Below are 23,463 nucleotides of genomic sequence, written 5' to 3'. Positions count from 1 at the left end.
TAATGGAAGGTGTTTCATTTTTGTCATGCCCCTCTTCGAAAAAAAAAAAAGAGAAGGGGCGCCAGAAAGGGGGGGAGATTGACCTGCAGAATTCTTGGTGTTAACTTTCCAGTCATGATACTATTGTTCTTATTCTTTGTATTGTCACATTGGTCCCATTTCTTCTATCTCCCCCACTTCTTCTCAAAATCTTGGGAGTAGGTTATCCGAGGTAGCACCGCACCCGTTGGACCATAAATCTCTCATTGTTCACGCTCACCCTAACTCTTTCACAAAGTTTCCATTCCCCCCATCACACGCCTTACAAGTCTGTCATATATTCTTCTCATTGTCATCCATATTCTGTGCTCAACAAGAGGAAATGGCTTCTTCTATTCTTAGGAAAGACAAAAGGCTAATGGAGAGGCAAGTACTAGGTGGCCGCCACCCGGGAGAGAGTGATCTTGCTTGCGAGAGATGTGAGACCAGCTTCACATGAGTGTAGAGAGTTTACCTGAGGAGTACAGCGTCATACCTAGAAACGAGTACACTCCCTTCGCATCCACTTAGGCATTCAACCCAAGGAGAAAGGAACCCCACATTCATGAAAAGGCCGTGGCTCAAACTGTCATTTAGTGTTTTAGCTCCGCTTGTGATTGATACACGTAACACTTCCAACACTTGTTGTCTGACCTACTGGATGAAAGAAATGATAATGCGGAAAAGTACTTAGATGTTGCTAAGGGACTAGCAATGTCTAAGTAGGGGGGTATATGATAACACCTTAATTTCTGTTTTTTTTTCATGATTTTATGCATCTAAAGAGCTTAAATTTGGGCTGTTGTCATATATTTACATAAAAAAAATGTATTCAAGTAATCACTAATTTTTCCATAATTTTCTGTTAATTATATGAATTTTTAAGGATTTATTGAAGCTCGAAATAATTATTTTTGAATAAAAATGGCATATTTAATATTTTATTTCGATATTTATCAGCATAGGAATGCATTAGTGAATTTTGTAGAATTTTCTAGATTTTTTTACGAATTTTTAGGATTTTCTGAGATTTATTTGAAGAGGAAATGTATTTATTTCAAAGGGAAAAAGTATATTTATAATAGAAAAAGAAGTATTTTTATTATTTTCGAACTTTCAAGGGCCTTTTTGCAATCTTTCGTTGCGGAAAGACCCTGAAAACAGCTCTCGGTCGCCACTGCAGGCGTAAAGATCCAATTTAAAATTTTACAGGGTTTTATTGCAATTTTTAATATATATTTTTAATGTTTTTAGGAGAGATCGGAAGAGAGAGAGTGCGCCCGGGGCATATACGCAATTACTTTTGGGCGGCGTCCAAAAGCAATTCCGGGCTTTTTAAGGACTTTTCTGCAAAAAGGAGGATTCAAAATGCGCCAGCCAATGACAGAGGGACACGTCTTTGGGTGTTTAAAAACGAAACTAATAAATAAATCAATTTTAAATCCAATGGATTAAATTGGTTTAAAATTGATTTATTAATAACTTGTGATCCTGAAGTCCGATTGAGATGATTTTTTTATTGATTTGTTCGTCTTGATCCCCTCTTTCTATCTGTATGGTTGGATCATTCAGATCCATCCTACATTGATAGATAAATATTAAATACTAAACGGGGGTAAAATGGTGGTTTTTACCATATAACCTAAGTATAAAAGCTAAATTTCAAGAGGGGGAGCTCATTCTTGATGGTTCTCTATCACAGGTGCAAGACAGAGAGGAGCCCCAGCCTGGATCAACTGTTTTGGTACTTTTTCCGTTCATTGTATTTAAACTTTTATGCATTTTGAATGAAATAGCTTAAGTTGTTTGTTTCTTCATCTCTATTCTGATCTGAACTTCTAAATCGCTTGGCTTGAGCGGCATGTACAAGCCATGATTAGGATTGAGAGGAGAAATTGAGGGATTCACCTGGGCATTCAATTGCATTCCAAAAGAAAACTCTAAAAAATTTAGTTTTAATTCTTAGGATACTCAACTACCCCATTTTAGTTATGAATTATCAACTTGCAAAAGTCAACCAAACCCAAATTAAACGTTCCTACCAATTAAAAATTCTAAAAAATTCCTACCTCTCTAATTGAATTATTTGATCCATCCAATTCGATCAATTAATTCAATCTAGAGCCCACATTTCTTCCATTCTTCTCACATCTTCTACCCCCCTTTCTCAATTCTCATCTAATTAGGGTGACTTGATCCTCGTTGAAGATCAAATTCACTCTAATTAGGATTAAAACACCAAAAAGATAATCACATTGAACTTCCTACTTGCTTCCCTTGGACGACACTCACACTTATCACTATACATGTTAAGTAGAGTTTTATAAATTTTACTGCATAAGCTAGAATTCACAACGACAAGGGCTAAAAATCCATAATTTTCACCCCTATTTTCGGCTTATCAACCTGAGTGATCACAAAGATCTAGCAATAACAGTATATTTATGAATAATGTATTATCCTCAACAACACATAGTATTGATGGTTACTCAAAATAGAATCCAAGGAAATGATCAATGTTAAATAGTTCAACAAAAAAACTTAGATATCAAGATTCTATTGACATAAATATTCATAAATCTAACTATGTTTTCCTTTCAATAATACCTCCTTGTTTGTGGTTGCTCTTTCTTCTATCCTTTTCTCCTCCACGTTTTTTCTTGGATAAGAGTCTTAATTCCCATTTGATCTATGATGCCTAAAATGCCAATATCTTTTTCAATCGTGCATTAAATACAAGGATATTACCTGAAATGGTTTTGTAACACAATTTCATACAAATATTATTTAACACAAACTATTAAAAAATGAATCATAGAAATCTCCAACTATCAATCTTTCAACGTCCTCTGTTTACTGCTCGATTCCCCCCGTGTTCAACTTCGATTCCCTGTAAATTTTTCAAACCTCCCCTTAATGACGTGATTCAAATTTCTTTTGTTTTGTACGGATGTTAGGAACATTCATTATAACATTGATCAAAAGCTCAAAACCAGTATTAATAATATGCTATAAACTATTAACTTATCTCAGGGTCAAAGATGTGCGAAGTTGGGATCCCAGCCTTCTTTTCTTTGAATCTTCAGACACCATGCACCAAAAACCACAATTCCAAGTTCTAGGGACTTTGATTGATGTTAGAAACAAATGATCGCTTTAAAGAATCCTAAAAAATGGCTTGCCAATTTCTCCAGGACTTGAGAGTTCTCTCTAGCTTGTAAACTGTGATTTTCAAAGGGCAAGGAGAAGGGGGTTCGAAATTAGGGCTCAAAACTGCATATATAGATTTCGAAATATGAAAGAGGAATAATGGTAATCTGTCACAAATCCAACAGTCATATTCATTGATTATGATTAATGAATATAAAATATTAATCATTTTATTTTTTATTTTACTTATAGTTACAATTTTGCCTTCAATTCAAAATAGCATTCAAGCATTACGGGCAAAACTAGCCGTTATGCCAAGGACTTGAGACCTAAAATAATAATAAACTTTTATATATGTTTAACATAGTATTTAACTAAAGATATCACCATTGGATAACACTATTTTGATGTAATTAATTTTCATTCAATTATCAATAAAGTCAGCTTTAAGTACTCGAAGGTGGTAATTACAATTTTGAACACATTATTTACCAAAATGAACGAGGATAAATTCACACAAATACCTAACTAGTGGTAAAGACTATGTTTATCTTCATTCCATAAAATTACAAGTCCTAAATACACGGTCTGACTTGTTTAGTGTATTGTGAAACTAAGTAACCTTTTCCTATATCCAAGGCTCTTATTTTAGTGTCACTTACAATCAGTCAAATACTTGATTGAGGGCCTATTGTGCTTTGATCACAGCCCATATTGAGGCATGCATCACTTTGAACATTCATTATAACATTATGTTAAAAACACCCTTATAGCTTAATCTTCAATTTAGATGTAATGTCTGGCCGAATAACGATGACTATGTCGGCCTTGTCTACCTGTCAACCCACTTTCATTTGGACAACCCACGTTACTAATTTATAATCCAATCAAAGTGGGCCACTGAATTTGGAAAATGAGTCTATTTCTAAATCCATTTTCAGCTGAAAATGGATCAAAGATAGATGTTGTTGAATTTTGACCATATTATTTAAACGAAATCTTTGAGTTTTTTCTGACCAAATATTATTTCTTCTATCTCTTTGTCGACTTACGTTTCATCCAGACAGGCACGTTTCTAACCTCTTATATGTTTTAAGTGTCTTGTTGAACTATGGAATGAAATGTTTTTTGCATACGTGTCCTAATGAATATGTATCAACGGCACATGCTGTTTAATTTTGACCGTATTATTTTAAGGAAATATTGGACGAAATTAATTGGACTAAATATTATATTCTCTCTCGATCGACCTACTTTGCATGTGGACTATCGATGTTTCTAATATTTGATTTAAACAAACTGTGCCAATGAATCTTGAAAATATATATATTTTGTAAATCTATCTTTTGTTATAATGGATCAACGACGAATGCTGATCAATTTTGACCATCTCTCAAATCATTTATTCTGCATCCATAAAATTCACGTTTCTATAGATTATGAATATTATGAAGAACTTTGTGATCATCATTTTTGTGTTCATTAGTTTAACATACTACCCTTTTTTTTGTCAAAATGAAACAAAGAAGTTAGTGCATTGTGTGAACTGTTTGACACAATTACTTGGAAAAGGAGTACAACGAATCATAAGATTCCAGTGCACAAACTGGTTGTCAATCTGATAGAGCCTTAACTACATGTACTAAAAAAAGACAACATTGTACATCAGACCATTTGTACCTGTAACGATTCATCTCTGTTTTCCGCTTGAGCCCACTCAACAATAGAAAGCAGGTTCCACAATAGAAAAACGCTGCGCCATTGTGTATTTTCCCCATTTTTTCGGTGTGTCCATTGAGTACCCCACATGTTTTGCAATGAAATATTGGAATACAAGCAATCAAAATCCAAGGAAATCGATTTTCACAGATTAATGTATTTCATTGAAATTGACAAATTGCTAATCTATTCTCTGCTAAATTGTTTTTCAATGACATTTTGGATGTGTTTTAATAAAATGAACAACTTTTGAATCTATATCATGCTTATCAATGGATCAATAGTCGATTGATGCTACTTCTTAGAATCTGTTTTCTCAAACTGAATGTATTTTTAAATGTTTTTCCTATTGAATATGGGTAAAAGAAAGATGTTGTTGTTTCTAATTTTATTTCTAAGATTTTTAGTCGATATGTTTGCAAATTAATATATTTTATGAATTGTTTTCTATTTTTTTTTATATTGACTTATGTGTATTTTTCCTGATTTTTTTAACCTACTTTGAAAACATGTAATTTTCTGATTTTTTTAATATAATTTAAATAAATAAATGACTTCTGAAATCTGTGTCTATCAAACTGAATCAACGACACGTGTTGTTGCATTTTAAATCTCTTTTGTGAGATTTAGAATCTATTTTCTGAAAATGACTTTATTTTTTAATCTATTTCTGTGGATGATGGTACAACGGCGGACGCTATGGAATTTTCACGAAGTTATTTAAATGAAATATTCTACCAAATTATTCCAACCAAATCTTTTCTTATCCATCTCTATCAAACAACATTTAGTCTAGACCACCGACTTTTTTAATTTTTTATCTGATCAAAGTGGTTTGTTGAGCTTTGAAGAGGAATATATTTTTTAACCTAAATTCTATTACAAAAAGATATACGACATGTGCTGTTGAATATTGAACAAATTATTTAAATGAATTCCCCAATCAAATTATTCTTACGAAATCTTCTATTCTCTCTCTTTGTCAACTAACATTTTATCTAGAACATTCCGGTTTCTATTGTTTTTTTGTTCATTAAAGTATGCCATTGAATGTTTCTAATGAATATATTTTTGAATCAATATTCTGCTGAAAGTGTATCAATGGCAGATGCTGTTTAAATTTGACAATCTGTCAAAACATTTGTTCTGCCTCCATAGAATTCATGTTTCCATTCGATTATGAATTATTTGTAGAACTCTCTAATCATCACTGTTGAGGTTCACCAATTTGAGATGCTTCCCACTCTGCCATCCAAACGAAACAAATAAGTTGGTGTATTGAGTGAGCTGTCTAATACAAGTTATTGGGAAAGGAAGAGGAATAGTAAGATTCCGACTAAAATAATGGTCATATATTTGATGGAGCTTTGTCTTGGTATGCAAAAAAAAGAGAAAAAAAAACAACGTCTTACCCTAAATACTTGGTACCTTGAACAGCTAATCTCTTGATTAAAAACGAGGTACATCAGAAAAAAATCCCCGACATTTTGTTTTTTCTCTCTTTTTGTTGTGTTCACATAGTGCCCACATCTTTGGTAGTAATATATTGCAATAAAGTAATTTGAAGCCCACACAAATATTGTTCTCCCAAAATCAATGTATTTTAATCCAAATAATACATTGTGAGTTTGTCTTCTGCTTCAAAATATATTTAAATGAAAAATGGATTCTATTTTTTATGAATATAATGACATTTGACTCTATTTTATGATGAAAATGAATAAAGTTCAGATGAAGTTGAATTTTGAATATATTTCCTGAAATGAAGAAAACTGTTTTTGGAAAATGAAAATTGACGAATGGCACGTGCTATTGATTTTTTCAATATATGTAATTATTTAATTTATTTCCCAGAAAAACTGGATCAACGACAGATTCTCTTGTTTCTTGTATATACTTTAGAGATTTTGAATCTACTTATTCAAAATGTATTTTAATTAAAGTTTGAATGTATGTACTTTAAATTCACGCACCTTCGAATTTTTTTGACTGAAAATGAATCCGCAAAATATCTTGTTGCATTTTGAATATTTTTTCCTCTATTTTAGAATCTATTTCCTAATAATGTGTGCATGTTTTACTTTATTTTATGCTGAAAATGGATCCACGACGGATTCTTTTGTTTGTTATAGCGATTTTCTAAATTGGATATATATTTAATTAAATCAATGTCTTTAAGATATTTCTGTCAAAATTTATTTAAATAAAATAAAATAAAAATATTTTTTGAACGTATTTTCTGCTAAGAATGGATCAACAACAGGATGTGGTGCCTTTTGTAATTACTTCCTAAGAATCTGAATATGTTTTCTGGAAACGTATTTTAGTTAAAGTTTGAATCTATTTTAATTAGATTAAATAACATCTGCATCATTTTGGTACTGAAAATTTAGCAAGGGCAGATGGTGTTGAGTTTTAAAACTCTTTCAAAACATTCATTTGCCGCCTTAAAATAACATGTCTCTATTCTAGCTCAAACTTTTTGAATAACTCTCTTAGTATCAAGGTTGATGTTTATCACTTTAACACACTAACCTTCGTGCAGTACAAACTAAAAAAAGAATATGTAATATTGAGCAAACTGTGTAACACACGTGCCTGGGAGAGAGGAAAAATAACAAGATTTAAATTTAAAAATGTTCGCAGATTTGATGGAATAGACAAAGCTGTGCCCAAAACACTTTAGATCTGGAACAGTGCATTCTTTTATCCATTTGAGCCCACTAAATATAAAAAACGAGGTACGATAGCAAGAAAAAATATGTGGCACTATTATTTTTCTATATTTTTCCCATTTGTCCATCGAATACCCCATATGTTTTGCCGCAAATACTACAATACAATAATTGGAAATCTACAAAAATCAAGAATCTTGAATCATGTACACAATTGACTTCCAATCTTCAATCCCAATTTTCCATATATTTTATAGATTTAAATAAATTATAAAATGTATTTTAGAATTTTGATTTCCTTTACGACTTTAGAGTATACGATCGTCAATTGTGTAATTGTAGATGTTGATTTATCTAAATATTGTGGTATTTATATTCATTTTTTAAATTGTGAACTATTGGTTATTGTTATTTTTTTGACTGATTGTGAACTTTAGACTCACACATGTTAATTAATGTTAAGTGTTCACATGCTTACTTGCTTCTTGAGTCAAATATGGATTTCATCGGATGTTGGATTACAGATATATGGAAATCTACAGAATTCTAGATCTTCAGAAATCGATGGAATTCTTTTAAATCCACTTTGTGAATATAAAAACAAAAATTGTGTAATAAAAAATCTTACAGGAAATCAAAAAACATAAAATATATTGTTGATTTTCTAAGATCTTCAAGCTATGCATAAATCTTTGCTTAATCAGGTAACTCTGTTGTGTATTGGATGCCCGATTTGCAATTCATTTACTATATTCTGTAATGGATTCAAATTCTAAAAACATTCAACAGCATTCTCTCTAAGGCATCGTTACAACATGCATTGCGTGCCAATGGAATACGTGGATGCAATAACACAAACATGGCTCAAGTCAGCAAAACCTAGTGTTCCACTTATGCTGCAAGGATGGTGAGGTCGTGTTGTTGGCGTTTCCGAACCTAATGTCACCGTTTCTTGCTCTGCTCGAGGGGGAGACAGAGGAGGCAAATCGCTACCGCAATTTCCTTTGATACTATAATTCACCTTTCGCTTTTATGCGGAGCAATGAAAATTTTGATTGCTCCCTCATTGACATCCCTGACGACGTGTACACGTAGCACCTCTAAGGTAGGGGCCATCATTAGATCTCAAATGGTCTGTTGAACCCTGTTGGGCAAGCTCCCTGTTTCGGTTAAATCTTCATCGACAACACAATATACCAAATCAAATATGGCAGTTCAATCTTTTGGATCTGTATTGTATCATACTTAAAATGACCCGCTTCAATCTAAGTGTGGTAAATCTGTTTGTTGGTCACTTTCAAGTGAAGATCAAAGAAGCTCTTCTTACCACATCCACCCAATCACTTGACCTATGAGTCAGCGGGCCTATTGTCCCCAACCGCCATTATGAAAAACCCATAGGCTCTAAAGTGGCAGATCTTATGGCTGGTGACGGAAACGAAGAATATGTCCCGTGCAACATTGTTCTTCAGAAGTATGATGTGGGTATCCAGTTTTTGAATCATGTCAAAGGGAATTATGATCCGATTCGCATTGTGTTGTTGTTTCTATATGAAAGTCGCGGGTAGAGCCTACAACTAAATGAAAGAAGCAAGATGATTATGAACCAGTTTTATGCATACCACTTCATGGTTTGAGACTCATCAAGAGTGCTTCATCCTTCTTCCCGGTATTTTCAAAAATTGTGTTGTGTATGCTTACGCCAAAGTCGAAGAATCACGATTGCACTGGGTTGACTGCAATCATGCAAAGTTGTGTGCAAGACTCTACCGACGGTTGGTTGATCAAGTTGCCGCTAACGATGCTGCAGCGAGTGGAACAAGGATGATCATTCTCCCCCCGTTCTTCACCGGTGGCCTGCACTGCATGCAAGAGATGTACAATCATACCATGGCGATTGGGGGAAAGATGGGAAAGCCAGATTTTTTCTTCACGATGAAATGCAACCAAAAATTTCTCAACATTATCCAATCTCTGGTAAGTAGGCAAAAGTCCCAAGATTAATTCAACTTATGCTGTCGCATTTTCCATTTGAAGCTTCAGGAGCTCCTCAAATTTACCACCGACAAGAAAATATGCAGCAATGTAAAAGGTCGTGTGTACCTCATTTAGATTCAAAAGCGTGGTCTACCATACACACACATGCCCTAGATACTAAACAATCCGTACAAGCCAAAGACTCTAGAAGACATCTACAATATCGTGTGTGACGCGATATAAGAACATAGAGAGAAGGAGTTGTTTCACTATGACGTGACACGAATTATTAATGATCCTTGCGGCTCTACAATATCGTGTGTGACGCGATATGAGAACATAGAGAAAATGAGATGCCCGTGTTCAAAGGAGAGAAAGTGCTTCAATGTGTCTCCGAAGAGGTTCATTGGCTTAGCATAAGTAAACAACAATAGGTACCCGAATAAAGTGTGTCGTTGAACTTTGAAACTGAATTTTTTTGAGCATATATAGTCCGCTGAAAATTGATCAACGGAACATGTGATTATGTTTTTACCAATTCAATACAGTGAAATCTTTGACCAAATTATTCTCACCAAGTCTTCTAATCTCTCCCTCTTGGTCCACCCCATTTCATTTGGGCTACCCGCATTTCTAATTTGGATTCACTTAAAGTGTGCATTTGAATTTTCAAAATGTAACTTTTTTTTACTCATATTTTCTCGTGAAAAGGGATGAACGGCCGAAGTTGTTGACTTTGGACCAAATTATTTAAATAAAATCTTTGACCAGCCTAATCTTATATTCTCTTTCTCTATGAACCCATGTTTGATCTATGTCATCATTGTTTCTAATTATTGATCCAAACAAAGTGTGCAATGGCATTTTTCAATGGAAAATATTTCAATCCAATTTTTGCTGAATATGGAACAACGGTAGATGCTTCGCAAAATTGACCAAATTATTTGAATGAAATATTTGACCTAATTATTTTGTACAAATCTTGTGTTCACTTGCTCTGTAGGCAGATGTTTGATATGGATCATGCACTTTTAAACTTTTGATCTGATCAAAGTGTGTCGTTGATTGTTGAAATGCATCTATTTTTCAATCTAGTTTGTTAAAAACTGATAAACTGGAGATGATGTTGCATTTTTACCATATTATATAAATGAACTCTTTGCCCAAATAGTTTTGACCAAATATTCTCTTCCCTCTCATTTTGCACCCACGTTCCATGTACATAAATGCCCATATGGTTTTGACCAAATACGCTGTTGGATGTTTTACAAGATTATGTAAATGAACAATCGAGAATTCCATGTGTGCAGTTGACAATTTTAAATGAATGTATTTTTTTCCCTTTTTCTACTTGAATTGAATTAACATCATGTATTTTTGAATTGTGAACAAATCATGTATATCAAACCTTCAACAAGACTATTCTGTCCAAATCTTCTACTCTCTACCTCTAACTCCCAACCTTTCATCTGGATTATCCACATTTCGAATTTTCTTTTCGACCAAAGTGTGACATTGAATTTGAGATTTGGTTCGAGGATTGATAGTTGGAGTGTCAAGCTCTTGAGCCAAGTTACGAACTAATTTTATATAGACTTTTCTCCACTCTGCGCCTGCTCATAAATGCGCGCATCTATACTCTTAAGAGCCACCTCCTTTAAACATAGTTCTTTGTTACAGGTTCTGATATATGAGAATCAGAATATCAAACCACGAAGGTGATGTTTATCAATGTTCATTACCCAGAGGCACATCCGGCTGTTTCTCCTCCAGAGGAACCAGAATTACAGACCCCCAACCCATACGATGACCGTTTTTCTTAGTTTGGATCAAATTGCTGATGTGGATGTCGACGCCCTTATCAAAGCTGCCTACAATAACATACAATTTGTGATTAAATGAAAACATTTATTTGTTCTTCCAGAACCTTTGGAATGCTTATTTCACAAGTTGTTTTGAAAATAATTTATTCACCTGTTTCTAATTAAACTTGATATTATAATGAGGTATTCTACGACCCATTATTTAGTTGAAAATTAGACTATAAACTAAACCGACTTCTCATATGAAAACTAGATGGATTTTCTTATGAAAAGTTGCTAGGTTCTAATGTCACAAAGAAATTTCTTGAGCGGCTGTGCAACATCTCTTTTGTTTTCCTAGCCTTTTTTTACCATGAGTTGACCCCATCGTGTAGTTGAACCTTTGGTGGGAGTTGGCTGTGAAGTCAGAACGTAGGTGTCTGAAGATGAAATCTAGGTTATGAGAGTAAGTGGAGTTGGATGGGCTCCTCTCTAGGACCTCATCTATAGATAGACAGAACGGCAAAAGACACAAAGAAAGTATCTTCTTCGTGACCGAATTCATTCTCAACTTCATTGTTGAACCTCCGTCCATACTTTACTTGTGGCTTGAGCGTGCCGTAGTCATTTTCAACTTCATTGCTGGAAAGTATTAGCATCTATGAAGTTCTCATCGTCACATTCCCCTCTGCTAAAACAACTTTGATAGGTGGATGAAGATGTGAACCTTCTTCTGATACCAAGACACTATAAACAATAAAATACTGGCATCCTAATTATGAGCGATGGTCAGTGAAGTCACTTTAAGAAGACCCTCTTTGTTCATGATCCTAGAAAGATCCATTTTGCATTGGACTCTATAACCCTTCTCCTGAAAACATATCGCCGAAATTCTGTTTATTCCTTTATGGGTGATAAATGATTTACTTTATCTTTCATCGTCGATTTATTTTATTCTGTCTTTTATTTGACTTTGTTTTTTGGTGGATAGCGTGGATTAGCGCTACGCACCTTCATTTACTTCGCTCTATTACTTTTTATCCGCTCCCACTCTTAAACTCGCGTCTTGTCCATTTTATTCTGAATTGACTTTGTAACATGAAGATAAATTGGCATGGACTCTGTAAAGTGTAGATAGATGCATTGACCTCATAATCCACTCGCAAGCCCCTTCTTATTGCTTCAAAACATGCAAAGTGCAAAAAGATTTTAAGTTCCAAAGGTTCCGACTTTAGGCAGAATGCAATCTTAGGTGAGAATGGAGGAGCACCTTAGGCATTCACATGGCCTCGGGAGGGCCAATGCTTCTTTGTCCCCACATAGTGACAGGATTTCACAACTGGGATGGTAGAGGGGAGTTCGACTTTTCCTTGCCGGGAATGCAGGCCATTAGTCACTACAGGAGATGCACTTTTAGCCCACATTAAAGAAGGTTTTTCCAGTACCAATTTGGGATAGCAATCTTTTCGTGGCCCGCCCTCCTGACCCGAAGGTTTTGTGAAATATAATTATTCCCAATATGCTGTAGGCACTCGGAAATGTTCAGAACTCCTAATTTATGATATGAAAGGGTCCTTCATTAGGTAAAAAATAACATGATCGTATTTACAAGTTACACTTTTGTTTTCCAGGGATCACTATTTTTTTATGCGAATATTTGTTCATTATGTGACTGCTCTCGACCAACCATGGTAATTAATATATTATCATGCGGGTCTTAGAAGTCATTATGGGATTTCCAAAGGTTCCACGTTCTTCGAGGACCTACAAGACCAGACCGAAGTGGTTAATCAAATTTTACATGTAGATGAAAGTGGGCTAACGATAGCCAATGTTGGGGTTTCAACTTCTTCAGAAAATAGGTGCAGTATTTTTTGGCTTGAAGTAGCAGGCATTAGGATGCATCCAGAGGACTTGACGATGGAAGCCTGCCATTGTGTGCTGTCATGCTCTAAATTTTAGGTTCTGCATGAACTTTGCAGCCTATGCCCACTTTTTGACTATCTGAACCTCTTAGCATGCCTCAAGTTAGAGGTTATGCTAATATGAAGACATGGTCATTCTGTTCGCTTTGTGTGAATTGGTGCGAATTGTGCGTTCTGTTCAGATTTTTGATCATAGCAAAATCCAATTCGCACAGAACATCGCACAGACCCGTGAGCAGTTCGCTTTGTGCGAATTGTGCAAATTTTGTTCGAATCTCGAACACAATGCGAATTTTGTTCGGATTGTCGGAATTTTTACCCATTGTACAAATTTTGTTCGAATTGTGCGAATGTGCGAATTTGTGCAAATTTTTTTTCAATTGTGCGAATGTGCAAATTTGTGCGAATTCTGCGAATTTTGTTCCGATTGTGCGAATTGTTCGAACATCCGTTCTTATTTTCGCATAAAAAAGAACAAAACAACGAACAGACCCCTGTGCGGTTCTTTGGTGCGATTTTTTTTTTCGTTTGAAAATAACAAAACAGAATGACCATGTCTACTAATAAGGTCCACTTCACATAGGTAAACTTAATCTCGAGGGGTGCATTTCACATATAGAATAAGGCATTTTTTACAAATTATTGGTGCAAGAGACTTCTAAGATTGAAGTTTTGGAACGTTGATGGAATCGAATGCTGTCTCGGAGCAGACTCTAAATCCTGGATGTAACATGAGATCCCACAAGTGGATGATATATGGCCCAACAGATGCTTGCTCAAACTGATTTGGCCACTATTTGGAAGGCGATGGTTTTTAAGGAACTTTGATCCGACGGGTTTTGCTCCACTAGACTGGCAAGATGGGAGTCATTGTTTGGGGATTAACTACCAGGAGGAAGCTTTCTATTACTGTACAAATAAAACAACAGGCACCCATGCAGCCGAAGCTTTAGATGACCGAAGTTAAACCCACGTGATCCGACTGCCTTTTCTTCACCCATTTTTCTCTTTCATTTACTCATAGCTTTTCACTTGCCCTATTTTATTGTACTCTAATTTTATTTTTCCTTTGTCGCTTTTTTGCTCCTAAAGTGTACTTGTAGACTCATACATAAAGTCACTTTTGCGATCCGCCCCCGCTTGTAGACTGCTGACCTTTGGAACCCTCTTTTTAATAATCAAAGTGATTTCCCCAGCTAGACAACTCGGTTGTTCAGTACTGCTAACTATTATAGGAGGATGCCAGCCTCCTGGGATGGGACTTCTAGTAGCTTCGTTGGGTTGTTGAATAGGGTCGAAGTTAGGTTGTGGTTGTATTGTCTAAAAGTAGAACTATGGCGCTGTAGCTGTGTGTTTGTTGACCGTGCACTTGTCGTGCAATCAAGTATTAGTAAAGAGGTGGTGATTGGTCTCAAAGCTAAGGGAGCAATGCCTTGGCACTTCAGTGATAGTTGAACTAACCACATAGGCCACCCAAAACCTTTAGCTTTCAATCAGAAATCCACGTCGGCTTCCGTTTATGTGAGCGAGGTGAACGGAGGATGAAGAAATAAGGTATTGAAAATATGATTGCCCAAAGTCGTGACTTTAGAAACGATGAAGATGAAGAGGAAGGAAGGCGAGCAACGAATCAATCAAAATGGGGACAAGGCACAAGTTTACAAGCGGGAATGAATAGAAGAATCAAAGAACATTGCATTTTATTTTTTAAAATCAGAATAAGGCGCGACTTTAGGGGCGAATAAGCTAGAGAGCAAAAAGAAGCAGATAAAACAAGAATAACATAACCAAAAGTTTTGAATGCATTGCACTGCTGCATTAACAATTAATCCACGGATGAGCAACCTTTTATTGAAAGGAATATCGAGAAGCCATGTAAATTGGAATAGAATAGTAAGCTTACATGTGTTCTTTAGTGAGACAACTCTACTATGGTAATAGAAATTATATTATAATAAAGGCATGGTTCTGAAACAGAATGTTTATTTTTTTCTGCAAGAAAGAAGCCAACATTTCATAATTTGTTTGACTTCATAACATTGATTCATCGTCGCTCCGAAGTGATAAGCGCCGATGTGGTTTTCTTTTCCTTTGTAACGTTTCTTGACGAACCCTAATACATCGGCAATGAATCTTCATCTTCATCTTCATCGCTCCCACTCATAAACGCTCTTAACAAAGCGCGTACAGGGGCCCCACTCGTAAACGCACGCCTTTGGTTATCACAAGGTGCCATTTTACGAGCGAAGATGAACTTAAGCGAGGGGCAAGAAATTAAGACACCTGTGTTAGAAAGTAAATGAAGATTCAGATTCTCAGAAGTCAATTAAGATTCTGAATAATGCAGAAAAAAATACTAAAAACCTTCGGTACTCAAAACCGTTGAAGTTTTGCCAAAACCTTCTTGCGGTAAGTAAAGACTGAATACCATGCATGAGAAAGACATGGCCCTCGATCTAGCGGCGGGGTTAGCTTCTTTCAGAAATAATTGGCTTTGTAACATCCTATCCTGCCTAAATAGAGTTGCTTCATTCTCTAGGTGTAGTATAGTCAAAATCGACCAGCAACGATACTCCATTGTCATGATTAGGATGAAGCATTTAGAACTACCATGAATATGAGGCACGACTATAGGAGCAGAAGGCCCGTAGTGCTAATACTTTAATTAGAGTCTATTTTTGAATTTATCTTATTTCTAAAAAATGAATCAGCCACAGATGTTGTTAAGTTTTGACCAAATAATTTAAATAAAATATTTGACCAAAGTTTTATGACCAAAATATTATCTTCTCCCCCTTTGTCAAACAGCCCTTCATATGGGCCATCCACGGTTATTATGGATCAAGCACATTTTCTGTTGAAAGTGGATCAACAGCGGATTGTCTTTGAAAGAGAAATGAATTTATACCAAAATATTTAAAGGAAATTGTCTTTGAAAGTATGTTGTCAGGATCTTCTATTCCCTTTGTGTCCACCAATGTTTAATGTAGATAATCCCCTTTTAAGTGTGTAGTTGAATTTTAAAATTAACTCACGATTTTCTGCTGAAGACGGATCAACGACAAATGCTGTTGAATTTTGACCAAATTATTTGAATAAATTTTCGTCCAAAACATTGAGACCCAATCTTCTTAGTTCTTTCTCTGTCGACCCGCGTTTCATATGGACGATCTGCGTTTTCTAATTTTTTATGCATTCAAAGTGTGTCGTTGAATTTTTTAAATGAATATATACCTTTAATATATTTTCTGTTCAAAATTAATGAACGGCAGATGATGTTGAATATTAGGAAATTTATTGACATCTTCTCCTGAACCAAATTATTCTGACCAAATATTCTCTCCTATCTTTGTGTGAACTTATGTTTCATATGGACATCCACCCTTCTAATGTTTTATGAACTTAGGTTTCTTCAGAACTTTGATTGGACGGGTTTCTTCTCCAACTGAATGACGAGATGAGAGTCGTTGTTTGGGGTTTAACTGCCAGGAGGAAGGTTTATATTACCATACAAATAAAATAAGAGGCACACTGGTAGCCAATGTTATAGCTTACTGGAAGTCAAACCAACGCACTCTGACTACCCTTTCCCTTCACCCATTTTTCTCTTTCGCCCGGTTAGAGCTTTTCATTTGGCTTATTTTTTTTACTTCCTTTATTTTTTTTTCTCTATTGTTTCTTTGCTCCCAAAGCCTCTCATAAACTCATGTCCAATGTCTCTTCTTCGATTCGCTCCTGCACGCAAAACTTTGCACCTTCTGAACCTTTTGCTAAATGATGAAAGTGCTTTCCCCGGACCGACAAGTCAGTTGTTCAATACTGTTAATTATTGTAGGAGGATGATATCCCTTCGGAATGGGACAACCAGTAGTTTTGTTCGGTTGTTGAATATTGTGCAACTTGGGTTGTGGTTGCATTGTCTGCAAGCGGAACTATGCCATTGTATGTGTTTGTTGACTATGCAACTGGTCTGCAATTAATTATTACTGAAAAAAGGTGGTGATTGATCTGAATACTAATGGAACGAATCCTTGGGGCTTTTGTAAAAGGTGAACTAACGATATGAGCTGGCGAACACATGGAGCTTTCAATCAAAAAATCAATGTCGGATCCCAGTTATCTGAGCAGATTGAAGGGAGGATGACAAAACAAGGCCTTGAAATTATGCTTGCGCAGAGGCCTGACTTTTGGAGCGATGAAGAGGAAGATAAAGCAAGACGCACAAAGAATCAATGAGAATGGAGACAAGAATTTTGTTTACAAGCAGGGATGAAACGAAGCATGAAATAACATCTCACATTATTTATTTCATAAGAACAAGGCGCGATTGCCGAAGTGAAGAAGTGACGGAGATGGCAATAAAGGAATAACCCAATAATAACATAACCTAAAGTTTTGAGCGCATTGGGCTGCCACATAAATAATGAATCCGCGGATGAGCAACCTTTTATGGAAAGGAATATTGAAAAGCCATGTAACTTGGGACAGAATACTAAGCATGCATACGTTCTTTAGTACGAGAACTTTACTTTGGTAATACAAATTATATTATAATAAAGGCATGGTTCCGAAATAGAATGTTTCTTTTGTTCTGTAAGAAAGAAGCCACCTTTTCATCGTTCCATTGACTTCATAACATTGATTCATCTTCGCTTCTAAGCGCTAAGCGCCGTCGCGCCTTTCTTTGAATTCTCAATGTTTCTTGCAGAACGTTCATACATAGTTGATGAATCTTCATCTTTATCTTCATCGCTCCCGCCTGGAAACGCTTCTCAGCGCCTAGATGCGCCCCCACTCGTAAACGCACGCCTTTCGTTATCATAAGGCATGACTTTATGAGTGAAGTATAAATTAGGCGATTATGAGCAAGAAATAAAGATTCATGTGCTACGAAGTCCATGAAGATTCACTCTAAAAACTCAATGAAGATTCAAAGGATTGTAAATATAACTAAAAGCTTCGGTACTCGAAGTCGTAGAAGTTCTGCAGAACCTGCTCGTGATAAGTAAAGAGTGAATGCCATGCCTCGGAGAGACATGCCCCTCGACCTAGCGACGGGGTTCGCTTCTTGACAAGATAGTTGACTTTGTAAGCTCCTATCCCTGGGAACTAGAGTTGATTCATTCTCTTGATGCAGTAAAGATGAACTATACCAGCAATGTTACTCCACCATCACGATAAAGATTAAAGCTCCAATATGAGGCCCGGCTTTAGGAGCATAAGGCTGAAAATGAATCACCGACAGATGCAGTTGAATGTTGACCAAATTATTTATATCAAATATTTGACAAATTTTTTGTGACCAAAATCTTCACTTCTTTCTCTCAACCAATCAAGCTTTCGTATGGACCATCCATGGTTTTAATGGATCAAAGAAATTTTCTGTTGAAAATGGATCAACAGCATATGCCGTTGAATTTAGACCAAAATATTAAAATGATTTTGTCTTCGAAAGTAGTTCGTCCAAATATTATGTTCCCTATCTGTATCCACCTACGTATAACATGGACAATCCATGTTTCCCAGTGTGCCGTTGAATTTTAAATTCATATTATTTTTTTAATCTATTTTCTGTGCAAAACGGATCAACGACAGATGGTGCTGAGTTTTCTCTCACTTCTTTTCTCCTTCACCAATCTAGCCCGGAGGAGTCAAGTTGATAGAATGAGTCGGTGGAGGGGAGCGCGAGAAAGTCCGCGTGATTCTCTGACAGCGCTGTTGAGGAGCAGTCAATAATGATCGGAAGGGAAACAAGAGGGCCCGTAGGCAGAGGCAAGGGGTCGACCAAGCTCTGGCAGGCTGAAACCGAATCACGCGGTGCGCGAGAGCCATATCGTGGGGTGCGCACTCTAGCACTGAGGAGCCTGAATGTTGCACGGTGGAAGTGTTGGTTTCAGGCCGTCTCTAGCGCGGTGGCGATAGAGGGGTCACGTACCGAATTCCACGGGTTTGATAGGTAGCCCGTCGATGCCCACTTCTGGTCAACGGAATAGAGGTGGCGAGCTTCATCGGCCCTACAATTCACTGTCGCGTGAGAGGCAAGAGGAGTTAACTCTCTTGCTGGGCATCCGTGGACGGTCAGCGTCCCCTTCCTGACATGTAGCTTTCAAACATGATGGTTTCGTCTAAGGAACCGATTTCGCTCGCGTTTCTGCGTGTCAGCCATCAATCCTTGCCGTTAACGAAGATGAATCAACGACGATTCACAGCAACGAGATCAATCGACTACGGGATTCTCGGTGGCTACCGAAGGGGTTGTATTCGCCGGAGGAACTGATTTCCCTCTGGCCGAGTGCAGTCAACCGTCGGTTCTTGCCGTTCGTGAGGATGAATCAACGATGATTCAACAGGACCAATCAAATTTTATTTTTTTGGGGGGGTGGGGGCAGGGTGGGGGATTTTCCTCCGGTGCGAAGCGACGCTGTTGTAGAGAAGGGGATGGATAAACGAATTCTCCATTCCCTCTCCCAGATATTATGACCAGCGCAGGACTTCCTCCTTCCTCTTCTATCTCATCCCTGCTCTTTTGCAAGGTGAGGCCTGGACGACGTGGTAATTCCAAATCCTGATCTTGGCGTCCTAGGGACCTATCTCTCCCATATAAGGGGGGTGAACATGAGCCACTTAGGTAGTCCAGTAAGCTGTCCATTAAGGGGCCATTATACATGGGAGCCCCTGTTTTACCGCAAAACAAAGAAACTTAGGAAGATATATAAAGACATGGCAAAATGGCGCATGACAAACACAACACGACACGATGACCTAGACTCAACATAAACAAAAATTGGAATATGATAAACATGGCGAATGTCTTCTTTGTTGCTCTAACGGGGCCGTCGAATGGGACGCAGACTGATGAGCCGTTGAGAAATATGGCTACAGCCCAGAAGACGGCTTTAGCAGGGCCATATGGAGTGCTCCATCCGAAAACAATAATGAGGTGAGGGTGCGACGATGTTAGTTCTGGCTGATGGTAATTAGGAGGGGATGTGAAAGACTGATGAGGGGGGTCAAAGAGTGGCTAAAGGTTTAGATCTAGGTGGGGGTGTTATTATATCCTGGACATTTTTGGGATGTGGGGTTTCTATTAACAAGAAAAGTACAAACTGTATTTTTAGCAGAAATTCAGTCCCCTGGCAAAGTAAATTGCAAACTTACGTTAACCTCCTTAATAAAACAAAAAATATGCATCTGTACATGGCGGTTATGGCATGACAGTGCAGTGGGGGCATCGGCATGGATGCATGCACGGTTGTCTACTTGATACTAGTGCCGGCTTAGTGTGGTTTATGGGTGCAGTCTGGGGGAGCCTGGCCCGGGCGTTCGCAATACCATATCTGGAGTGGGAATAGGCCCTTAAACCTACAGGTTTAACTTGTAGAATAGTTGATGGTGCATGCCATCAAAGGTTGTCATCAGCGTCACCCGCGCCGCCCGACTTCGACGTCGACGACTGGGTGAAGTTGCTCAGCTATCAATTCTGTTTTCTCGTCTCTCTCCCACCCATGTTTTGTCTTTCCATTTTGTCCATCTCGTTTTCATCGTATTTGATCGCGTTCGCGACGTCGTTCGTCCGTTCGTCGTTTATGCAATCGAGGGGGATGGGTCTCTCTCTAATCCCCCCCCCTTGCTTCTCTCCCTTTCTCCTTCTATATTTCCCCCTTTAATTTCCCTTTCTTATGTGTTTTCCTCTTTTGTTTTGTAATGGGGGAGCCCATTTATAAGGGCTCCCCAAAGGGACCCCGTTTGGTCTATTCGGGGCCCATCCTCCCCCCCCCCTCCCCCTTATAAGGGAAAGGGTGGGTGCCTTAATGCTTAGACCTGTTTTTTTTCGTAGGGACATTTCATCGAACAGAAGGCAGGTCTCCTTCCTCATTCGAGAATAAGAGAAATAGAAGAAAGGAGAGGAGAATAAGAAAGAGAAGGGAAGAGGAAGAAGGAGAGGAAGTGGGAAAGGAGGGAGAAGAGAAGTCGCCGACGTTGCCGTTGAGCAGCCCGCCACCGCCGCCACTCTCTATTGAGAGCGCCACCGTGCCACAGCGCCGGCTGACTACCGTCACTCGTGCGCTTGCGACCGTCACAAGCGCTGTCGACCGCGGCAAACACTGCCGTACCCTCGCCGGCGGCGCCCGCACCGCCATACTCGCGGCGTCTGCGCCCCCGCTGCCGTGCCGCCATGCCGAACGGCCACCAACCGCAACAGCCACACTGCCGCGCCCGTACCACCGCATTGCGCTACCCGTGCCACCCGCACCGCCCGCGCCTAAGGTGTTTGTTTGCACCATACCTGACGTAGGACGGCTACGGAATGGACGATTGAGGAATGGACGACGAAGGAATGGACGACTGGGTTGACGGGAGAGACTACGGGTAGATGGACGACTAGGGATGAATCGGATACTGGAGGGATAAAACAGCCACAGAAATCACACGGTCGAATTCAGACTATAAAACCGATGAAAATCTGGTGGTGCAGCTCCGACCCTTATCGAGGGCGGGAGTACTGTCTTCCCCCACCGCGATGATGCCTTAGCACCAATATCAATATCCGAATTCGCGTCGCAAAGAAACACTCGAGAAAGAGAGAGAAGTAGTGGAAATCCAAACCAAATCTAATTTTGACGGGGGTGGAAACTTCTCGAGAAAACACTAGACGGAGAACACTTTCGACACCAAAGAGTTCAGGCGTACCTCGGCACTATAGTGCGTGAAGAGGATGCGGAAAATTCTGATCATGACGAGGCTAGGCGAATCCGGGCGTTGAGCGGCCCACGGGACAAGGAAGATTCTGGGCGTTTCGGGCGTTGAACGGCCCTAGTTGAGAGTAGATGTCATTATCGCAGACGCAAGCGTAGGCAAATACCCGTGCACGCGAAGCGCGCGTAGGGTGAGCAGAGCGCACGGAGCGCGCAGAGCGTCGACGCGCGCGAGGAGTCCGCGGAAGGCGTGCAGCACACCCTAAGCGCGCGTTGGGTGAGCGGAGCGCACGGAGCGCGTGGAGCGCCGACGCGCGCGAGGAGTGCGCGGAAGGCGTGCGGCACACCCTAAACGCGCGTAGCGCGCACGGCTCGAAGCGTCAGATGGCGTCGACGATGAACGGCGCGGCCAGTGTCGAAGTCTTGCGGAGCGGTCTGGGCAGTCCTGGTTGGGGCGGCCCCAAGCGGGCATCCTGGGGGCGGCCTTTGTAGGGGCGTCCAGGGCGGCCTTTGGGCGGCTTCAAGCGATCGGCCTCGGCGCCCCTGGTTGGGGCGGCCTACGCGGCCTTGGTTGGGGTGGTCCCAAGCGGGTGGCCTGGGGGCGGCCTTGGCGACACTAGGAGGGGCGGCCTTGGCGGCCCTGGTTGGGGTGGCCTTGGCAGCCTTTGGAAGGTGAGAGAGAGAGAGGGAGAGAGAGAGAGAGAGGATGGAGAGAGAGGATGGAAAGGGAGGATGGAAGGCCGACGTCGTGAGGCGGCGGCAGTGGCGGCACCGGCGGCGGGGCTAGGGCTGGCGAGATGGGGAGGTTTGGGCAGTCCTCCAAGAAGAGTTAAACAAAACTCACTTCTTGAAATATGACTGCCTAAGTGTTTCTTGAATACAATGGCCTATATATACAGGCCTTGGAGGAAAGAGAAAATGATGAGAAATTAGAGACGAGAAATTAAAGACGTGCTTCATGTCACGCCAAAGGATAGTTGTTGATCTGCCTCTCGCGCCGTGTCCTGATGCGCGTAGGGATGTGCGCGAGTGGAGACGTGCGTGATGATAGTTGCGGCATGTCCGTGGTAGAGGCATTGACTTTGGTTGACTTTGCCGTTGAGTCCGTAGCGGGAGTGCTGCCTTCGGTTGACCGTATCGATGCGTCTGATGGTGATGTGTTGGTATCTTCGCCATCAGTACCACGCGCATCTCCTCTCCCTCGCCACGCGCACCCCCTACGCTGTCTACAGCCTCCCGCATCATGCTTCGCCCTCGCCACGCCAATTGCCTGAAGCCGCAACTACCCGCACAACCACTCTGCCCATTCTGGTGACGCCACCGCGTGCACGCGAGACGTCCCAAATGCCCGCCGTTGCTAGTTGTTGCCACCCCAAGACGCTTTTGCTGTGCCCCAAGTGGGGCACCCTCGACCTGCTCAGAACGTCCCCTACAATCTAGTCCTCTACACCCGATCTTTACGAAACACTCCGGCGCCATCCGCTGCCCCTCGAGCTGGCGT

The sequence above is a fragment of the Wolffia australiana genome, chromosome 9 (assembly GCF_029677425.1).
Source record: "Wolffia australiana isolate 7733 chromosome 9, ASM2967742v1".
In the NCBI taxonomy this organism is placed as follows: Eukaryota; Viridiplantae; Streptophyta; class Magnoliopsida; order Alismatales; family Araceae; genus Wolffia; species Wolffia australiana.
Note: the sequence above shows the minus strand (reverse complement) of the source record.